The sequence below is a fragment of the Crotalus tigris genome, unplaced genomic scaffold (assembly GCF_016545835.1).
Source record: "Crotalus tigris isolate CLP2741 ecotype Arizona unplaced genomic scaffold, ASM1654583v1 scf7180000024363.772921, whole genome shotgun sequence".
Lineage (NCBI taxonomy): Eukaryota > Metazoa > Chordata > Lepidosauria > Squamata > Viperidae > Crotalus > Crotalus tigris.
The window spans coordinates 424,356-447,071 of NW_024100531.1; the positions used below are offsets into that span (position 1 = coordinate 424,356).

The 22,716-nt window shown below is 44.7% G+C and overlaps 1 protein-coding gene across 10 annotated transcripts in view; it reads right to left on the reverse strand.

Moving 5' to 3' along the window:
• LOC120301006 (teneurin-4-like) overlaps positions 1-22,716 on the reverse strand; it is a 612,847-nt gene that overhangs the window by 421,283 nt on the left and 168,848 nt on the right. The window contains exon 1 of one of the 10 annotated variants that reach the window (XM_039327641.1): positions 1,221-1,786. The exons of the other annotated variants lie outside the window; for them this stretch is intronic. The gene's annotated coding sequence lies outside the window, so the exon portion shown is untranslated. Of the gene's footprint in view, positions 1-1,220; positions 1,787-22,716 lie in introns of those variants that run through there. 10 annotated transcript variants of the gene reach the window in all.

The window sequence follows — 22,716 nt, forward strand, 5'->3', positions numbered from 1 at the left end:
ACAGGAAACAGCTCTCATACCCTAAAAAAATGAAGAATGCCTACCAGCTGAAATTAAATCCTTGTTCATCCTTCTTAAATGAGGAGCTTAGGTAGCACAGTTACCAGGATGAGCAAATATCCCAGCAGATGTATAGATACTCCATGCAAGCACAGTTACTAATAAAATCTGGTAGCTTTGTTTTCGGTGTAGATTCATTTGTTAACCAGAGGACGTGTGCTGGGTGGTGGCAGATAATGGCTAGAAAATGGTGACTTCCTGGAGTTGGATGAGAAGCTCAAGAAGGACATCAAGAAGAGTTATCTGAGGGAACATCTCTTTCTGGTTACATCCAGCCAACCCACTAGACCGGGGAGGCAAGGGATGTTGTGGGTCCTGGAGATACATCTGACAGGATCCAAACATGGATCTTCTCCATGGAGCTCCCTCCCTTTGGAGTATCATCCCTGCAAAAATTAGACCGAGAGAGGGCTGTTCAATTTTAACGTAGATAGCCTTTACAGAGAGGGCCTCTGGTTTGAAAGTGGGGTCAAAGAGGCCATCTACGTTAAGACTGAACAGCCCTTTCTCCACAGAGGGGAGGGATACGACACTACCTATCTCCCGTTTACAACACAGTCCTTTCAGCAGTCCAACACAGTCCTTTCAGCAGTCCTTTCAGCAGTTCCAAGAAGGCTCCCCACCAGTTTGCACTATTCAGCTGACCCTGAGGGTACAGATAAATCTCCGAGTGGCCTCAATAACTCTCAGAGGGAGGACTAACGACCAGGTGACTGCAAGGAATATATATCCTTCCATTCCCCACCGTTCAGTCAGAACCGAAGAAGTTTCTTGGAGGAGAAGTGAAAGGTCTTCAAGAAAAAAAACAAAAAACAAAGGAAGTCCAGTTGCCTCTTGAAAAAGCACCTTTGGGACAACCATGACCTGGATGACTGAGAATCTCCGTAGACATCTAAGCACCATACATCCCATCCACTGCAAACTGCCTTAAAAACAATCAATACAATAACAAGATAACAAATTGGTACAGAATTGAAATATAGCACCGAGATGACTCAGCAATGTATCTAAAAAAAAAAAAAATCAAAAAAACCTTTCCCTACCAAAGGAAACACAACCACACAACATTACAGCCTATATAATCCATTGGAATAACTGTGCCCAAACGGAATGGTTTTCATTTCAAGAAATGTGGATATCCTGGTCATTTTCATTTTTACCCCTTTGGTGTCTCGTCTTCCTCTTTTCGTGATGCCGCGATCAGCTCATGATGCGATACTCCACTCTCTGGCAATGAAAGGCGATTTTAGGGCTACCACCCTAAAGGGATGGGATCATAAGTGCCTCGCCTTCGTAAGAAATCTGTAATACGCACGACTTTCTATTACGGGCTTATTGCATCAGTCAAATTTCCCTACTTCTGCCAGACACCCTCCCGTGTCTTCTGGAATCAACAAGATTGCATAATTGTCCCTTTGCAGCAATGGAAGCTTACCTCCAGCTTCGAAGGGCAATTTTGTAAAAAAAAAAAAAAACAGGAGAAAGCAGAATAAAATAGAGTAATAACTTTATCGTCGCTTTGAACGTGCGCCAAACGGCACGCGTTAAAATGAAATTTCGTTGCATTCAGCTCTCAGAGGGTCACCCCCTCCGATATATACTCCGTAAAGATGACAAAAATAAAAAAAATAAATACGGAATTATGCCATATACCCACATGTATTATATGACACAGAGAAACAACACAGTCTAGTTATGTATACATGTGCATGGCAGAGAAAAACGAATCTTGTGAGTTTACCCGTCGGATGGCACAGGGAACAAAGCTATTATAGAATTGGGTAGTCCTGCTAGAACAGACATGTCAAACACAAGGCCTGGGGGCCGGATGCAGCCCGCAGAGTGGTTTCATGTGGCCCGCAAAGCCATCCTGGAAACAGTGAGGGAACGGCCCCCACTGCCTTGGCCCTAGCCCAGGCCGGCTGGGAGCCAATGTATAATTTTGTGGTGGCCATCTATGCTGAAATGCATTCAGTCTTAGCTCCACAAGGCCACCTAGAAACAGCGAGGAACCAGCCCCTGCTGCATTGGTCCCGCCCCCTGGGTGCATGCTGGGGAGGTGTCCCCCTTTGTGAGGAATGAAGAAATGGACCATGCCTTGGCGCTGGCCCCGGTCCCCCCCCCTTCTGCCCCACTCCTGCCCAGGCCCCCCCAGGCACCCTTGACGCGAATGATGTAGAGCTGGCCACGCCCACCCAGTAGGACACACCCGCTCCAGCCACGCCTACCCAGTAGGACACACCCACCCAGCCCCCCAAGGGCAACTGCAATGCTGATGCGGCCCTCAGTGAAATTGAGTTTGACACCCCTGTGCTAAAAAGTCTGAGAAACACGAGTGACATATTAAAGTCCCTTCCTTCGTAATTTGACATTCATAATGGCTACCAACCTGCCTTCCATTGAGGATCCGTATCCTGCACGAGTTAGAAATAAGGCTGTCAAAATATCTACAGACTCCTCACATCCTGGACATAAGCTGTTTCAATTTCTTCCCTCAAGATGACGCTATGGGGCATTGCACGCCAAAACAACGAGACACAAGGTCGGTTGTTTTCCCCCATGCCCTCACTCTGCTAAACAACTAATTCCCACAACACTGTCAAGCTATCTAGTAAGGCTGCTATTACAGTTCTTCTTCTCATTTTTCTTATTACCTATCTTATTACCTATCTCCTTATGACTATAACTTTGTTGCTGGTAACTTAACGATTTATATTGTTTTATTCAACATCCTAGTACAGCGGTTCTCAACCTGTGGGTCAGGACCCCATTTGGGGTCGAACGACCATTTTATGGGGGGTCGCCAAACAACGCAGTCCGCCATTTTCCCCCCCTTTTCCTTAGCTGTGCTACTCCCTTTTATTCTATTGGCTTTTGAAAGCCAATAGGATAGACTCTCTTGAATAGAGTCTAATTTTATTGGCTTTCAAAAGCCCATAGGAATTGTCCAGGCTGTCTCTGCCCTGCTTAGCCCGCCAAAAGTCCCATTCTGCAAACGGTGCTGCAAGTTGTCTACACTGAAGGCGAGCTGTCTGGAAGTTTCCACCCCTCCCTGCTGAGCAACTACTAAAAATGTAAGGAAAAGAGGGCCAGGGGTGGGAGGTGGGAGGCCGGCGGGCACAGGGAGGGTTGCTGGTATGCGTGGGGCCCGGCGGGTGCCTTACCTCCCTTGGGCTGGGCCAGCTGATGGCCCAGCCGGTGGTGGGCCTGCTCCGTTTCTGCCGCTTGCCAGCTACGCCTCGGCCGGCGCAGGGGGCGGCACCATGCATGCGTGGCGCTCCCGGGCAGGGAAAGTCCTCAACCTACGACCGGTTGGGTAGTCTTCAACTTACGACCGGTTGGGAGTCGTGGCATTAAAAAGGTTGAGAACCACTGTCCTAGTATGATTTATGTTGATTGCTTATTTAGTATCCTAAGACTCCCATTGAGTTTTGTATCTTATGATTTATGATGAATGTATTTTTACGATGACTATGATCATGATTTATCACTTGTTGCTTGCATCATACGATCATATTACTTTGTTGCTGGCATGTACACTGAGAGCTTATGCACGGGAGACAAATTCCTTGTGTGTCCAATCATACTTGGCCAATAAATAATTCTATGCTATAATACAGAGATGCTGCCATCCTTAAATCCAGGGGTCTTCAAACTTGGCCCTTTTATGACTTGTGGACTTCAACTCCCAGAATTCCTCAGCCAGCCTGCCTGAGAGTTGAAGTCCCTGAGTCATGAAGGGGCCATAGTTCCCCCATGCTGGCTCAGGAATTCTGGAAGTTGAAGTCCATGAGTCATGAAGGGGCCATAGTTCCCCCATGCTGGCTGAGGAATTCTGGAAGTTGAAGTCCACAAGTCATGAAGGGGCCATAATTCCCCCATGCTGGCTCAGGAATTAAGGGAGTTGAAGTCCGCAAGACATGAAGGGGCCAAGTTTGAAGACCCCTGCCTAAATCAGACTTGGCCACCTGAAACACCATTTGTGATTCACACCTTAACTCTCTGGAGATCTGCATTACAGATGGTCCTCAACTTACAACAGTTCACTTAGTGACCATTCAAGGTTACAATGGCGCTGAAAAAAGTGACCTACGACCATTTTTCACACTTAAGACTGTTGCAGTATCCCGATGGTCACGTGATCAGATGCTTGGCAACTGACTCATATTTGTGACGGTTGCAATGTCCTGGGGTCATTGTGATCCCCTTTCGTGACCTTCTGACAAACAAAGTCAATGGGGAAAGCCAGATTCCCTTAAGCATCATGTCAGTAATTTAACAGCTGCCGTGATTCACTCTGCAACAGCGGGAAGAAAGGTCATAAAATGGGACAAAATTCTTCTTAAAGACTTCCAGTGTTGGAGCATTCACCGCTTCTGGAGGCCAGTTAATTGCTCTAACTATGAACCAGTCGCCAAGCAACTGAATTTTGATCATGGGGATGCATCCAAAGTCGTAACTGTGAAAAAGGGTCATAAGTCATTTTTTCCAATGCTGTTGTAACTTTGAACTGTCGCTAAGTGAACTGTTGCAACTCAAGGACTACCTGTAATCCCATCTGAACCCTCAGAGGATGAAGAGGCAGAGCCAAGAAACGGACCCTTTCCAAGAACCAGCAGGCAACTGGACATGGGGAGTTGGCCCAGGAGAAAACAATTAAAAGCTTATTCAGATAATGAATGGCTAAATCATGGTGGGCCATCCAGCTTAAGGACATCCCAGCAGCTACGAAGTACAGAGCAGAGGCTCAGGAGATCTTCCTGATGACCGTCATGGCCTGGAACAACCTCTTCCAACAACTGGGACTATGTAGAAGAAGCTTCTAAGTTCTTCATACCCTTCTGATGGAAATAACAGTCTAACTCCAGATCTTCACTCCTCTTCCTCTTGCTTCCTGGCCTACACTGAGATCTTTGGTATAACACAGTGGTTCTCAACCTTTTTAATGCCGTGACCCCCAACTGATCGTAAGTCGAGGACTACTCAACTGGTGCAGCACCGTTTGCAGAATGGGACTTTTGGCGGGCTCAGCAGGGCAGAGACAGCCTGGACAATTCCTATTGGCTTTTGAAAGCCAATAGAATTAGACTCTATTCAAGAGAGTCTATTCTATTGGCTTTCAAAAGCCAATAGAATAAAAGGGAGTAGCACAGCTAAGGAAAAGGGGGGAAAAATGGCGGACTGCGTTGTTTGGCGACCCCCGTGAAATGGTCGTTCGACCCCAAATGGGGTCCTGACCCACAGGTTGAGAACCACTGGTTTAACGTCTAGACCAGCTTCTAAGGTTCTCCAGCTTTCAAAACTAGACCCTCATAGGCAACTTTTATAGCTCTGAATCGACTCTGTCCCTCTACCTCAGGGCTGTCCAACCTGGGCAACTTTAAGACCTGTGGACTTCAACTCCCAGAATTCCCCAGCCAGCTACGCTATTCGGTTTAACCTGTGAGAATTTACAGCAGAGATTTCCAAACTTGTCAACCTTAGAACTTGTGGACGTCAACTCCCAGAATTCCTGAGCCAGCATGGGGGAACTATGGCCCCTTCATGACTTGTGAACTTTGATTCCCAGAATTCCTCAGCAAGCATGGGGAACTATGGCCCCTTCATGACTCAGGGACTTCAACTCCCAGAATTCCTGAGCCAGCATGGGGGAACTATGGCCCCTTCATGACTCAGGGACTTCAACTCCCAGAATTCCTGAGCCAGCAGGGGGGAACTATGGCCCCTTCATGACTTGTGGACTTCAACTCCCAGAATTCCTGAGTCAGCATGAGGGAACTATGGCCTCTTCATGACTCGTGGACTTCAACTCCCAGAATTCCTCAGCCAGCATGGGGGAACTATGGCTCCTTCATGACTTGTGGACTTCGTCTCCCAGAATTCCCCAGCCAGCTGTTGCCAGGTTTGACATCCCTACTGTAAACTCTCACAGGTTAAACCAAACAGAGAACAATCTCTTAGAAATCTCGTCCGTTTGTTTTAAAAAAAATTGGAAATAATGCAATGCTGTCTGCAGCAGATCGTTTTCGTTAATCTTTAGAAAATAAAACCAGACCGGAAAGTAGGAGTAAATGGTTGAGTATCTTCCTATCCCGACTCCCTACACCAGAAAGTGAAAAGATTTCAATGTTATCCACAATCCGTTTGCCAAAGGAGCCCATTTGTTTCCAATTTCCAAATCTTTTTCTCCGTTGGTGATCCAAGATGAAATCAGCATGTGGTTAAATGCTGGGCTGGCAAAACTTCCCAACTGTGTGAAGGAGGAATTGAGAAAGGAAGAGCCGGGATTTTCAAGCAGCCAGCTCCCTTCCTGCTCACAAAGCATATCAAAAGTTTTGGAAGGAAACAATCACAAATATCTCCGCAGTAGAAGAGAAAGAGAGAAAGAGAGAGAGGGAGAGAGAAAATTGCTTTTGGATTTCCCCCCTTCTGCTGGCAAAAAGGGGTTTTCTTATTGGCAGTAAGTCACGTTGAGTTTGCCTACATCTCCAAAGCAAACTAATCTCCAGGAAAAGGGTTTAGCACAGCTTGGAATTTAGGGAGGAATCTGCCTGCCTGCCTGCCTGTCTCTGTCTGTCTGTCTATCTATCATCTCTCTATCTATCTCTCTATTTTTCTACCTACCTACTACCTACCTACCTACCTACCTACCTACCTATCATCTATTTCTCCTCTCTCTTATCCTATATTTCAATAATCTATTTCGTCTGTCTGTCTGTCTGTCTGTCTATCTATCTATCTATCTATCTATCTATCTATCTATCTATCTATCTATCTATCTATCTATCTATCTATCTATCTGTCTGTCTGTCTATGGTGAGAATAAAATATGATCACCAGGAAAAGTTAAAACATTAAAAGTTTTAATATAAAACAGAAGTTTTAAATAAAAACATTAAAAGTTTTAAAAAATTAGCAACCTAGCTTTCGTTGGCTCCTGCCAACTTCATCAGGGTGTACACAAATCAATGGGAGTAAACATTTATATGTAAGTTAATGCCTGCGCTTGACTCCTGGAATGTGTAATAGGTCCAGGTCAGCCAATCATAGCATTCCCTGCAATTGCTGCATGATTGAGTGACTCATCTACTTGTATCACGGACGGGTCCCTCATCAGAGTTTAAACAAGCCTCCGACTCTCTCTCATCTATCTATCTATCTATCTATCTATCTATCTATCTATCTATCCATCCATCCATCCATCCATCTATATCTATCTGTCTGTCTGTCTGTCTGTCTGTCTGTCTGTCTGTCTGTCTGTCTGTCTGTCTATCTATCTATCTATCTATCTATCTATCTATCTATCTATCTATCTATCTATCATCTATTTCTCCTCTTTTATCCTATATTTCAATAATCTATTTCTTCTCTCTTTTATCTGTCTTTCTGTCTGTCTGTCTGTCTGTCTGTCTATCTATCCAGTGCTTTTTTTTGTAAAAAAAAAAAAAAAGGTGCTGGAACTCACACACGTCATACAACCCGCCTTGCCTACCCTACAAAGTTCCATCCAAAAAAGGTGCTGGAACTCCGTTCTGGGCGTTCTATGAGAAAAAAAGCCCCCCCCCTCATCTATTTCTCCTCTCTTATCCCTCCTATATTTCTGTCATCTATTTCTTCTCTCTCCTATCTAACTATCTATCTATCTATCTATCTATCTATCTATCTATCTATCTATTTTATATCTACCTGTCTATTTGTCTATTTATTTATTTTATTTATGAGACTTATATACCGCTTTAAGTGCAAGCACTCTCTAAGCGGTGTACACCAGTAAGCAATGTGTGTGTATATATATATATATATATATATATATATTATATATATATATATATATATATATATATATATATATATTTACATTGCCCCCAACAATCTGGGTCCTCATTTTACCTACCCCGGAAGGATGGAAGGCTGAGTCAACCTTGAGCGGGTGAGATTTGAATTTATATCCCAGCTTTATATTTTTACAAATAACTCAAGGCAGCAAACACAGACACAATACTTCTTCCTGCTCTTATTTTCCCCACAGCAACAACCGTGTGAGGCGGGTTGGGCTGAGAGAAAAGCACTGGCCCAAAGTCACCCAGCCGGCTTTCCCCTATGGCAGGACTAGAACTCACCACCTCCTGGTTGATTGGCCCAAAGTCCGGGGATTTTCTTCTCCTTTTTCTTTTCATTTTGGACACTACACGCAGTTCTCAACTTACGACCACCATTGAGCCTAAAATTTCTGTTGCTAAGCAAGACATTGGTGAGTTTTGCCCCATTTTAGAGCTTTCTTGCTGTGGTTGTTAAGTGAATCACTGCAGCTGTTATGTTAGTAACACGGTTGTTAAGTGAATTTGGCTTCCCTGTTGACTTTGCTTTTCTGGAACTTGCATAACCCCAGGACACTGCAACCATCCTAAATATGAGTCAGATGCCAAATGTCTGAATTTTGATTATGTGACCATGGGATGCTGCAACAGTCATAAATGTGAAAAAAAAGTTATGGGTCACTTTTTTTGTAACTTCAAATAAGCACTAAATGAATTGTTGTTAACTCAAGGACTATCTGTATACAAGGAGCTGCTGTGTAGTTCCTTGGAGAAAGAAAGAAAGGAAGGAAGGAAGGAAGAAAGGAAGGAAGGAAGGAAGGAAGGAAGGAAGGAAGGGAGAAGAAAGAAAGAAAAAGATGGAAGGAAGGAAGGAAGAAAGAAAGAAAGAGGGAAGAAAGGAAGGAGAAGAAAGAAAGAAAGAAAGAAAGAAAGGAAGGGAAGGAGAAGAAAGAAAGGGAAGGAGAACAAAGAAAGAAAGAAAAAGATGGAAGGAAGGAAGGAAGGAAGAAAGAAAGGAATGGCAGAAGAAAGAAAAAGAAAGAGGGATGGAAGAAAAAAGAAGAAAGAAAGAAAGAAATGGCAGGAAGGAGAAGAAAGAAAAAAGAAAGAGGAAAGGAAGGAAGGAAGTAGAAGAAAGAGAAAGAAAGAAAGAAAGAAAAAGAAAGAAAAGGAAGGAAGGAAGGACGGAAGAAAGGATGGAAGGAAGTAAGGAAAAAGGAAGAAAGAAAGAGGGAGGGAAGGAAGAAAAAAGAGAGAAAGAAAGAAGAAAGAAAGAAAGAAAGAAAGGGAAGGAGAAGAAAGAAAGAAAGAAAGAAAGAAAGAAAGAAAGAAAGAAAGAAAGAAAGAAGGGGAAGGAGAACAAAGAAAGAAAAAGATGGAAGGAAGGAAGGAAGGAAGGAAGGAAGGAAGGAAGAAAGGAATGGCAGGAAGAAGAAGAAAGAAAGAAAAAGGGATGGAAGAAAGGAGAAGAAAGAAAGAAAGAAATGGCAGGAAGGAGAAGAAAGAAAAAAGAAAGAGGGAAGGAAGGAAGGAAGGAAGTAGAAGAAAGAGAAAGAAAGAAAGAAAGAAAGAAAAAGAAAGAAAAGGAAGGAAGGAAGGAAGGAAGGACGGAAGAAAGGATGGAAGGAAGTAAGGAAGAAGGAAGAAAGAAAGAGGGAGGGAAGGAGGGAAGGAAGAAAAAAGAGAGAAAGAAAGAAGAAAGAAAGAAAGAAAGAAAGAAAGAAAGAAAGAAAGAAAGAAAGAAAGAAAGAAAGAAAGTCCTGCCAGTACCACCTCAAATTACTACCTTAGAATTTCAGACTGTTTTAACAACAGCTCAGGAGCAATCGAGATCAAATATGAATAATTGACCTTTGCAATTCAACACCCCCCCCCCAAAAAAAATCTAGTTGGCTTTCAGCAGCATGTCGCTATTTACCAAACTCCATCTTTTGCAAAGAATTGATGATGATACATCACAGCAGGGTGGCAAGCTACTAGGAACTCTTGGTTTATATACAAACGATTATGTAAGGCTACCGGCGCTGTGCCAGACGGCTTGACAAGGCGCCCATTTATCATTTGTTAGCAGCAGGCAGCATTAATCGGTTCCAATATCAGCCCCATCCTGAGCATTGACTAAACCCTTGTTGATTCTCTGTGTACCACCAGAACATTTTATTAAAGGAGATGAATAATACAGGGGCCAAAGGTTGCTCGGCTTCAGCTACCCGGAGTCAATTATTTATGGATACTTCAGTCATTAAGATGTTTCCAGCTTGGCAGCTCCCTTACAGATCTCACTCCTTCCGGCCCACCGTGGAAACCGAAGGACTTGGAGAATCAGAGATGGCACAACCCTGGTTCGGCTTTTAAACATCCATTTAATGAAATGCTGAAAAATCTCACACACGCAGCGGGAGATCGAGGGCCGTCTGGCCTGCAGTTCCGTTCGCAGGGAGGAAACCTTCGCAGAGCTTCGTGAAGTGTTAGTACCGCTTTACAATGCCTTGGTAAGGCCACACTTGGAATGCTGCATCCAGTTTTGGTCACCACAATATAAAAAAAGATGTTGAGACTTTGGAAAGAGTGCAGGGAAGAGCAACAAAGATGATGAGGGGGCTGAAGGCTAAAACATAGGAAGAACGGTTGCGGGAATTGGGTGGGTCTAGTTTAATGAAGAGAAGGACGAGGGGGGACATGATAGCAGCGTTCCAATATCTCAGGGCTTGCCCCAAAGAAGACGAGGTCGAGCTAGAACAACCTGCCTCCAGAAGCGGTGAATCCTCCAACATATGAGGAACGGTTGCTGGAATTGGGTATGTCTAGTTTAATGAAGAGAAGGATGAGGGGGGACATGATAGCAGCGTTCCAATATCTCAGGGGTTGCCCCAAAGAAGACGAGGTTGAGCTATTCTCCAAAGCGCCTGAAGGCAGGACAAGAAGCAACGGATGGAAACTCATCAAGGAGAGAAGCAACCTAGAACTAAGGAGAAATTTCCTGACAGTGAGAACAATTAACCAGTGGAACAACCTGCCTCCAGAAGCGGTGAATGCTCCAACACTGGAAGTTTTTAAGAAGAGACTGGACAGCCATTTGTCTGAAATGAATTGGGTTTCCTGCCTGAGCAGGGGGTTGGACTAGAAGACCTCCAAGATCCCTTCCAACTCTTGTTATTCTGTTCTGTTCGGCTCTGAGATTGGCTGAATCAGTGTGGTGGACTTGGAGACTTCAGCAGCTTAGAAATTTCGAGAGTTTGCAGCTCCGTATCTTTGAGAGATTGGGCATTTGTTTGTTTGGATGGGAAGTATTGTCCAAAGATATTCCTCTGGTCCGAGGCACATAGAATTCTGTTACCTTCCCACTGAAATGGTACCTATTTATCTGCTCTCATTTGCCTGCTCTCAAACTGCTAGGTCAGTGGTGGCGAACCTATGGCACACGTGCCAGAGGCGGCACTCAGAGCCCTCTCTGTGGGCACACGCATCATCGTCCCAGCCCCACCTCCCCCCGCAGCCACCTCACCAGCAGTCCCCCGGAGGAGAGTCGCTCCCTAACACGGTCCATGCGGAGCAGCGCAACCAAGAACATGGCAGCCGGGCAGCGGGGACAAGACTCTCCCCTTGTGCCCCATCGCGCGCAGTTGATTCTGCAGGGCGCAGGCAGAGGGTGTGGCTGCCATGGCGTTGCTGGGCTGCCTGGGCAATCTGTGGAGGTGGTGGGTGGCCTTGTGGGCAGGTGGGACAGGGGGCATGGAATGGGATGGGGGTGAGGTGGGGGCGGAGCAGGCAGGGTGGGGGCGGGGCCTATTTTTCGGCACTCAGTCTCTAAAAGGTTCACCATCACTGTGCTAGTTGGACAGGAGCTGGAGCAAGTAATGGGAGCTCAACCCATTGCGCAGAGCTTGGGTCTCAAACCTGGGCTCTCCGCTCTCCAGCTGACAAGCTCAGCATCTTTAACCGCTACCGACCCCATAAAGCAGTAGTTCTCGACCTTTTTTTCACCATGGACCCCCTTTAAATACCTTTTGTGGCCACGGAGCGTGGCCACGGACCCCCAAAACATAACTCAAGATTTTAATCCTAACATTTCTTCAAGCCTTCGCGGACTCCCTGGGATGACATTGCGGCCCCCAGGGATCCGCGGACCACAGGTTGAGAACACTGCTATCAAGCATACGGTCCGGGAACTATTAGGGAGGCGCCGTCTTCACCCTCTTTCTCTCACATAAGCTATCTGAACTGAGTTATCTCTTGCTCCTCTGGAATGCAGCCCCTCCCCCTTGGGAATCCAGTCTACATTCCACCACAACTGCAAATATCAGTTTAAGGGAGGAGGAGATTTATTGTAGGGTATTGCTTTGATGCCGTTCCCATTGTGCACCATCCGGAATTATCTGATGGAAGTAAATAAAAATGTTCAAAAATACAAAGATACCAGGTAAAGCTATAGTAAAAAAAACTTCTTTTAAGATGTTTTTTCTTTCTGAAGTTGCTTAAGGGTTAGGGTGAGGACTTCTTCTTTAAGCAGTGTGTGCCCTTGGAACTTGTACTAAGCGTCTCCTTTCCCAATGTATGAAAAGACTGAAGGCTTTCCTATTTAGCCTATGCCCAGTTTGAATTCATTAATAGTGAAGGTTAGCTGTCTTTATCAGATTTCAACTGTTTAGGTTTGATTTTTTTTAAAAGTTGCATTGAGTGCCCTCTGGGTTGGAAAGTGAGATAGAAATAAAAGGAGGAGGAGGAGGAGGAGGAGGGGGGAGGGGGGGAGGAGGAAGAGGAGGAGAAGGAGGAGGAGGGGAAGAGGAAGAAGAGAAGGAGAAGGAGGAGAAGGAGAGGAGGGGAAACAGGAAGAGAAGGAGGGGAAGAAGAAGGGGAGGGGAAGGAGGAGAAGGAGGAAGAGGAGGAGAAGGAAGAAGAGGAGGAGAAGGAGGAGGAGGGGAAGAGGAAGAAGAGAAGGAGAAGGAGAAGGGAGGAGAAGGAGAGGAGGGGAAACAGGAAGAGGAGGAGGGGAAGAAGGGGAGGGGAAGTGGAAGGGAAGGAGGAGAAGGAGAAAGAAGGAGAAGGAGGGGATGGAGGAAGAAGAAAGAGGAGAAAAAGGGATGGGGAAGAGGGAAAAGGAGGAGGGTTTGAGGAAGGAGGGAGGGGAAGAGAAGGAGAACAAGAAGGAAGACGAGTAGAAGGAGGAAAAGGAGGAGGAGAAGGAAAAAGGAGAGAAGGAGAAACAGAAGGAAAAAGGCATACTGAGAAATGAACTGAAGGGACATGAAACCGAAGGAACGATGTAGAAGAAGCATAATGAGCTATTGATTGAAAAAAGAGCCAAGATGGAGGCAGAGTCCCCTGTTGATTGAATCCGCACAAAATATGAGGCCTGTGTAAATATTCCAAACTCTGTTCCCATTTAAGCCGATCTGCAGCATCCACTGTATTTGCTTTGACGAATCAGCTCAAATACACCTAAATCAACACAAATCGCTTCAAATGCCATTTTCCCTTTATGGAGACGTGCAGGATCGAATCAAACTGGACCAAAGTCTGCTCAGGCTTTAAGGAGTAATCCATACCAGGGAATTATAGTTAGTCCTTGATTTACAACCGCAACGGAGCCCAAAATTTGCTAAGCAAGACAGTTGTTAAGTGAGTTTTGCCCCATTTTACGACCTTGCTTAGATGTTATCACTGCAGTTGTTAAGTCAGTGACACAGTTGTTAAGTGAATCTTGACTTTGCTTGTCAGAAGGTTGCAAAAGGGTGATCACCTGACTCCGGGAAACACTGAGACTGTCATAAGAACGAGTCAATCGCCAAGCCCCTGAATTTTGATCACGTGACCACTGAGGAGGCTGCAATGGTCGTAAGTGTGAAAAACAGTCATAAGTCCCTTTTTTCAGTGCTGTTGTAACTTTGAACGGTCACTAAATGAACTGCTGTAAGTCGAGGACTATCTGTATAAGCGGAATGAAAAAGGGTTCTAAGCAGTGGTTAAAAACTCAGTTTTCTAAGAAAGGTGAATTTTGCATAATTCATATTATAGGATTATGCATTTCATGCTACTCATTAGCTCTAACATATTTGTTCTATCCAGCTGAAAGTTAATTTGAACTTTTCATATTGGCTTTTTTTAAAAAAAAATGATAGTGTCTGCCAGAGTACAAAGGCAGAGGGCTGATTGATTAATTCATTAGACTCGTATTTAAGATGTCTTATTCTATCCCTTGGTTTTAGCCTATCTATAAGGCATATATATTGGTTTTTAATGTTCTCTGTCTCTGTGGTGAGATGGAAAGGAACAAATTGCATCCTAGATGCTTAAAATGCACTCATCTCCTGGTGTAGTTCGCTATGTGTTCAAGATTAAATAATGATTCATTGTAATAATTCCATGAACCTCCAATCTGAGAAAGATAGTGAAGGCTATTAGTGCAAAATCTTCCCGGCTCTTGCTTGGCTATAAACAGATTACTGTTAGCAGCCAAAACGTAGAGCAAAATTAACCTAAGGGTCCAATATTAACGCTATTAATTCCATAAGAAACTACTGTTTTCTCCAAATATAAATTCCCAGTTGGATCTTTGACAGATATTCCTCATAATGTAATATTTTCTTCAACCAGTGAGCAGCAAACATTAAATCAAGACATTGGTGGTTTAGGATATTTTCCATACTTCTCTATCTTCACTGAGCAAGAACAAAGAAAATTTTTAAAACATTTCGCAGCAATCTTTTTGGGTCTGGAGATAACGTGCCACTTAATGCTACGTTTGGCTCGGCGCTCCCTCTCTCAAAGTCTAATTAAAGATTATTGCCATCCACAAATGCTTTCAATATAAATCCAGCACATTAGCTATTCAACATGTAATTTAATCATGAGGTAATCTTCAGCCCTGGATATTCTCCAGTTCTGCATCAAGTGTAGTTAAACTTGGTAGAGATAGTCCTTAAATTACAAGCATTCGTTTAGCGACTGTTCGAAGTTACGACGGCACCGAAAAAAAATGTGACTTATGACTGCTTTTCACACTTAAGACTGTTGTAGCATCCATGTGGTCACGTGATCAAAACTCAGGCGCTTGGCAACTGGTTCATACTGTCAGGAAATTTCTCCTCAGTTCTGGGTTGGTTCTCTCCTTGACTAGTTTCCATCCATTGCTTCTTGTCCTGCCAACAGATGCTTTGGAGAATAGCTTGACTCCAGTGGTGGAATTCAAATACCTGAACAATCGGTTCTCTTATTCGATGCAGACCTGGGCCTCTGAGGCTTAGAACGGACTTCCAGAAGTGGCATCCATGCACTTCCTGTGGGCCGTTCTAGGCCTGGGAAGCCTCCTCCAGGCCTCCAAGGCCTAGAACGGACTTCCAGAAGTGGCATCCATGCACTTCCTGTGGGCCGTTCTAGGCCTGGGAAGCCTCCTCCAGGCCTCCAAGGCCTAGAACGGTCTTCCGGAAGTGGCATCCATGCACTTCCTGTGGGCCGTTCTAGGCCTGGGAAGCCTCCTCCAGGCCTCCGAGGCCTAGACTGGACTTCTGGAAGCCAGCCAGTTCTCCGAATGCAGCAAAATTTAGCTACTGGTTCTACCGAACCAGTGTGAACCGGCTGAATCCCACCATTGCTTGACTCCCTCTTCTTTGTGGCAGCCCCTCAAATATTGGGACACTGCTATCATGTCATCCCCCCCCCCCAGTCCTTCTCTTCCTTAGGCAAGACATACCTATCTAGTTCCCTCAACCATCCTGTTTGTGCTCGTTTCTGCTTTTGTTTGTCAATCCCTTCCCAAATGAATGATTATCGAGGATAGGTCTGTCTTGATGGCGCGGTAGCGAAGAGGTGGCAGATGGTGAATAGAATCCCCCAGCATCTCTGCCTGTCATCTAAACAAGACATGGAGATCTCAGTGCCTCAAAGAGCCCACATGCTCTGTTAAGCAGGCTGGTGGCCTCATGAAACTAAGAAAAATAACTGGAAAATAAAGTTGAGGCACTAGAAAAGAATGCAGAGAAGAGCAACAAATATGATCAGGGTGTCTAGAGCAGTGGTGGCGAACCTATGGCACGGGTGCCAGAGGCGGCATTCAGAGCCCTCTCTGTGGGCACGTGCGCCATCGCCCCAGTCCTAGGCCTTCAGCTGGGTTTTATAAAACCTTTTCGCTTTAGGCCTCCGCTGCCGTGTGCAAAAAAAAAAAAAGGTTCAATCAATCAGTCAATTTCAACTTCTCACTGAAAAAAAAAAGATCTTGCAAAGTTGGAATTGATTGATTGAACTTTTTAGTCCCACCTAGTCTGCCACGCCCAGCCAATGGGCCACACCCACCCAATGGCCACACCTACCCGGCACCCGACGATGCATAAGTGGGTTTTGGGTTGCCATTTGGGCACTCGGTCTCTAAAAGGTTCGCCATCACTGGTCTAGAGGCTAAATTGTATGATCAATGGCTAAGGAAAGTGGGTAGGTTTAGCCTAAAAATGAGAAGGATTAAGGGAGATGTCTATGGAGATTCTCAGTCATCAAGGTCAGGGTTGTCCCAAAGATGCTTTTTCAGGAGGCAACTGGACTTTCTCGTTTTTCCTTTGAAGACATTACGCTTCTCATCCAAGAAGCTTCTTTAGCTCTGACTGGATGGTGGGGAATGGAAGGATTTATACTCCTTGCAGACAGCTGATCATTTGCATTTTTTTAGAGAGTCGCTGAGGCCAGCCGGAGGTTTGTCTGTGTCCTCAGGGTCACCTGAGTGGTGCAAATAGGCCTTTGCAGTGGTGCAAATAGGCCTTAACTGTTGTAAGGACTGTATTGTAGACTGGAGATAGATGATGTCATATCTCTCCCCCTCTGTTGAGAGAGGGATGTTCAATTTGGACATAGATAACAATAATAATAATAGTAGTAGTAAAGTTGGAAGGGACCTTGGAGGTCATCTAGTCCAACCCCCTGCTCAGGCAGGAAACCCTACACCATTTCGGACAAATGGCTGTCCAGTCTCTTCTTAAAAACTTCCAGTGTTGGAGCATTTACTGCTTCTGGAGGCAGTAAGATGGCCATTCCCCACCATCCAGTCAGAGCTGAAGAAGCTTCTGGGATGAGAAGCGCAAAGTCAACAAAGGAAAAACAAGGAAGTCCAGTTGCCTGGTGAAAAAGCATCGTTGGGACAATTAGGGAAGACGTGATAGCATCTTCCAATACTTCGAAGGTTGCCTCAAGGAAGAGGCTGTCCATTTATTGTTCAAAGCACCTGAGGGTAGGGCAAGAAGCAATAGATGGAAGCTCATCAGAGGAAGATCCAACCTGGAAATAACTGTCAGGAATTCACAATACGAACAATTAAACTAAATTCTAACTAAATTCACCTGGATCGCTTTCATATCCCTTGGCATCAAAAAGAAGCAATCCACTGCTAAAGAAGCACACACGTTTTTGTTCGTAAAGAAGGACATTTCTTCTTCTTCTTTTTCATTTTTTTCCTTGACATTATCTGGGGACATGATGATGACAGTGCTGAAGGATACTCAAGATAGTGTTTTCTCTCCCATCCCATTTGGAAGCAGTTTGGGGACTATCACATTACATCTCCTCAAGGCTCAATACCGTATGTCTATTTTAGTTCTTTAAAAAGGGTTGTTTTTTTTTTTTTAAAAAAGAATGGCCTGGTCAAAACCTGGCAATTTGATGCTGCATTTCAGCAGCATATTCACACACGTGTGTGTGTGTGTGTGTGTGTGTGTAATTGCTTTTCCTGATCCATACCTATATTTACACAGCTAACAGCGTATGAATCAGCCCAATTCAGGCCTTCATTAAATGCTCTTTACATGAGTTGTCCCTGAAAACTTCAGCTTTGCTTCCTTCCTCCAAAATTCCAGTGAATGATCACCAGTAGGCCCACAGACCCTCGTAGAAGGGAAATTTCTTGTTTGCAATGTCTTATAGCGGGGGGGGGGTCTTCAAACTTGGCCCTTTGATGACTTGTGGACTTCAACTCCCAGAATTCCTCAGCCAGCATGCTTGGCTGAGGAATTCTGGGAGTTGAAGTCCACAAGTCATCAAAAGGCCAAGTTTGAAGACCCCTGTGTTATAGCTACCTACCAAGCCCTGGTGGTGCAGTGGTTAGAATGCAGTATTGCATACAAACTCTGCCCACACTCCAGGAGTTTGATCCTGACTGGCTCAAGGTTGACTCAGTCTTCCGTCCTTCCAAGGCAAACTCTGCCCACAGTCAGGAGTTCGATCCTGACCAGCTCAAGGTTGACTCATCATTTCTGTCCTTCCGAGGTTGGTAAAATGAGGACCCAAAATGTTGGGGGCAATATGTTGACTCTGTAAATTACTCAGAGAGGGCTCTAAAGCACTGTGAAGTGGTTTATAAGTCTAAATGCTATTGCTATTACTACTGGTTATAAGGCAAGGGAGTTTGAAAATCGGTGTGCACATAGTTGTACGTGCAAAGTCTCTCCGAAGGTGACCACAACCGTATCTCTGTGGAGACCTTTTGGAGAATGACCAAACATTAGAGCAGTGCTTCTCAATTATTTTCTGTCATGCCCCCCTAGGAAGAAGAAAACATTTCGCACCCCCCGCGCGACTGTAAAAAATTTTTTTTCTGTACAGAGGACCGATTTCCGGGTCTAAAAGTCACACGGGCGGGTTTGGCCAATCAGGATAGAGCATCATGTCTATCCAATCGGGTCCTTTGCATGTGTCACGTGCGTTGGCGGTCATGTTGTCCTCCGCGTCGGGCTGCCGCTTGCGAGTGAGTCGGATGATCCGATCTAGAAATCCAATATGACAGTATTTGCTGAGGTCAAACGAGCCCCCCTTTACGGAGCCTCGCGCCCCCCCGGGGGGGCGCGCCCCACTATTTGAGAAGCATTGCATTAGAGTAACGTCGAGAGATTTGTGGCTTATCCAATCAGCTTCTCCAGTATTTTCAGTTGTTGAATTTCTGATCAGAGAGCCAGTTTGGTCTAGAGATTCAGGAACCAGGCTGGAAACAGGGGGGAACCTGAATTCAAGTCCCACCTTAGCCACAAAAGCCAGCTGGGTCTATCTATCTCTCCTTGATTAGTTTCTATCAGTTGCTTCTTGTCCTGCCTTCCGGTGCTTTGGAGAACAGGTTGAGCCCCTCTTCTTTGGGGCAGCCCTTTAAATTTTGGAATACTGCTATCATGTCAGCCCCAGTCCTTCTTTTCATTAAAATAGATGATATGACCTAGTTAGAGTTTCCTGCCTGAGCAGGGGTTGGACTAGATGACTTTCAAGATCCCTTCCAACTTTTTATTATTATTATTATTATTATTATTATTATTATTATTATTATTATTATTATTGATCATCGCAGTCAGCCAGATGTTCAGACTGGATTTGGTATTTTGTTTACCTATCGTTGTTGTTGTTGTTGTTATTATTATTATTATTATTATTATTGATCATTGCACAGTCAGCCAGATGTTCAGACTGGATTTGGCATTTTTGTTTATATATCGAGTCCTTACCCAGGACCTGGGATAGGCAGATGTGGATGTTTGATGCTATTACAGATATCGTCGCAGGATGGAAGCAGTTCCTAATAAGGCTGCCTTTTGCAATTGACTAATAGCGAATTTGTCAATGCCAATGGTGTTCAAGTTGTGCTCCAGTTGTTTTGGGATTGCACCCAAGGAGCCTATGACTATTGGTACTACCCTTGCTTGCTTTTGCCACAGTCTTTCTATTTCTATTTGTAGGTCTTTGTGTTTTGTTATCTTCTCCAGTTCTTTCTCTTCTATTCTGCTATCTCCAGGCACTGCCACATCCACTATCCAGACTTTTTTGTCTTTCTTATCGACAATTGTTAAGTCTGGGGTGTTATGTTGCAGGTGCTTGTCTGTTTGAATTCTGAAGTCCCAGAGCAGTTTAATTTTATCATTTTCTATGACTTTCTCTATTTTATGATCCCACCAGTTTTTGCTTACAGGCAAATGATATTTTTTTGCCGATCTTCCAATGCACCATTATTATTCCCGAAAGACCATGAAAAACAGAACTATGTAGTCACCCGAACCAAGAGCCATATATTCTGATCCCATTTATATTTTCAGTAGCACAATTCTTTAATGCTCTGTAGAATTCGTTTGGTACCCAAATCAACAATTGAGAAACTCGAAAAAACAACGATGGGGAGAGTTATACCCTGCATTTGTTAAGGTCAAGAAGGGAGATTAGATTTCGCGACAGCATCCCTGTCTACCTTTTCAGACATGGTGGGTGGGTGGGTGGGAGAAACATCTCACACAAAGGGAAAAGGTTGAGCTGCAAAAAAAAAAAAAAAAAAACAGATCCGTAGGAACATTTTTTTGTTGTTTAGCACGTCGGTGCTAAATAACCCTTTAGGGAGGCGAAAGGCACAAGGAGCATCTTATCTTTCCTCTGAACTCCATCCAAACAAAGAGCCGACTGTTATCAGGGCAGTGATGCAAGAAACCCAATCACTCCGTTCCTCCATGGGCATAGAAGTTCAGCAAACAAGCTTTGATTGAAAAGATCTCTCCAGCCCAAATGGAAGGCGGAGAAATCAGATAAAGCCGCTTTTGGAAGTAATGCTGAAAAGTTTGAGGATGGCGTTAAAAGGACAGGGCAGATCCATGGACGGGGGAAGGGAGGGGAGGAAAGAGAGGAGGAACTTCAGCAGAAAAGTGATCTAAGAGCTGGTGCAACTGAACGGGACACAGAGTGGGGAAGGGAAGGCTCTGACTGCAATTCAATTCAATTTAATTTAATTTAATGAGTCTTTGATTACGCTCCTTTTAAAAAAAGCTAAACCATCACTTGGCCTTCCCTTCTCCAAGAACTGAACCGTCACTGTTCGAAGATACAACAGCACGGAAAGCGAAGCATTAACGGATTCCAAAATTCCCACTGCACAACCAAAGGGTTGTTAAGTGGGGTTTGGCCCCACTTTACCACCTTTCTATCTTGGCGCAGTTGTTAAGTGAATCGCGTTGCGTTCGTGTCAGAAGCGCCGAGGCGCTTCCGGGTTGAAAAGATTAGCCGGTGACATCACTGTTGCTCAGGGGAAGCCCAGTCGGGGGCTCCGTTCATGTGCTAGGCAGAAGCTGGAGCAACGGACGGGAGCTCAAGCTCACCCCACAGTAGATCCCGGGTCTCAACCTGCAACCCGGCGTCCTAACCGTGAGAGCCACTATGCTCCTTGTCAAGTAAATCACTGCAGTTCGCAACACAGTTGTTAAGTGACTCTATCAATCCCATTGAATTTATTCATCAACAAGTTGTCAACGCTGCTAACATCAGATGTTTTTGCTCTGACAACAGTTGGAGATGCAACCATTTTCTTCTTATGTTTTACTCTTAGAGTTAGAGGTAGAGGTAGATGACGCTGGGGGGAGGAATGTGCATGAGAGTTTAGCTAGACATAACAATACTGGACCTAACTAAGGTTATTGAAATAAGAGATGATAAGAATTGGCGGTCTGGAGAACTGGAGGGAAAGCCTGCATTTCAAACTAATTGGAGAATGTGATTTATGACCGTTAATTGGAGGAGAGAATTGTGCTTTGATACTATGTGCCCAGGGGAGGGGAATCCAGTTTTTGACTTCGATTATATAAATGCCAATGTTATGCTTCTCTGATAAAGATCCTTTAAGGTAAACAATGCCTCGAAGTTCTTTGAAGAGTTTCATCTGTCAGAACCATGACATAGGTCACAAAAGGTGATCACATGAGCCAGGGATTGCAATAAATACACACTGGTTGCCAAGTCCCCAAATTATGATCACATGACCACAGAGTGCTGCAACGATCTAAAAGTGAAAAAGTTAGTCCCAGTCCTTCTCTTCGCTGCGCTTAGACATGCCTGCTTCCCTTAGCTGTTCACTGTACAGTTTAGTCTCCAGACCCCTCATCGTCTTTGTCGCTCTTCTCTGCACTCTTTCTAGTGGTTTAGTGAGTTTATTAATACTCCCCAGCAATGCCCTTCACCAAAACCCAGAACTGTCCCATTTAAGTCCCAAGCCACAAACAGACCAAGGTTAATCCACAGAGCAAAGGCCAAATAATCCACCAAGCCCTTGAAAGTTGCTCAAACAAAGTAACTCCACCAGACAAACTTAAATCCACACACAAGAGAGCTCACGAGGCAAAAAAAGTTCAGAGTTTCCAAGGCATGATTCAATTCCAAACACAGTGTCAATCCAGAGGGAGGCGGTAATCACGACAACCAAAAACATACAGCTAGAAAACAAACAGGTTGTTCCCAGCAGCGCCTTCATCTGTCTGCCGTGATAAATAGCTAGCTTGTGGTGCAGCCCATCAAGATGGACAGGGCTTTCTCCTCTCGAGTAGTCTGGCTGACTCTCTCTGCTCCTGCCTTTTCTCTGCTCTGCGTATTCTTGGATCAGGTGTAGAAGGCAGTTCCTCCTGCTGTCTGCAATCATAAGCTTTCCCCAGCTGGAGCCTCAGCCAAATCCCTTCCGGATGGCGGTTTGGAGCCATCAATCAGTTCCTGACATGCTAGGAATTAGCTTGTCCTCCCCCTGAGCTGACATCTACAGAGGTATCTGGGGAATTATCCAAAGGAATCATCACACCAGAACTGGATGCATCTCTTTTAAACCACTGTGGGAAGTCAGCCCCCCAGAGAAGGAAATATTAAAAAGGCAGAAAAATATATTTCCTCAAAGGATCTTAAAGAGGCAGAAAAGCATGCCCAGTTTTTCTTAACAGCCCCAAGTCTCCCTCCCCCAAGCAGAAACCAGCTCTGTAGAAATGCAGATGTAAATCCAGGAAGGCTGGAGCTAGAAGATTAAGAAGACAAAGACACCTAAGATCTACATACCCCACCCAAACTCTAATATAAGACATAATAGGATTAA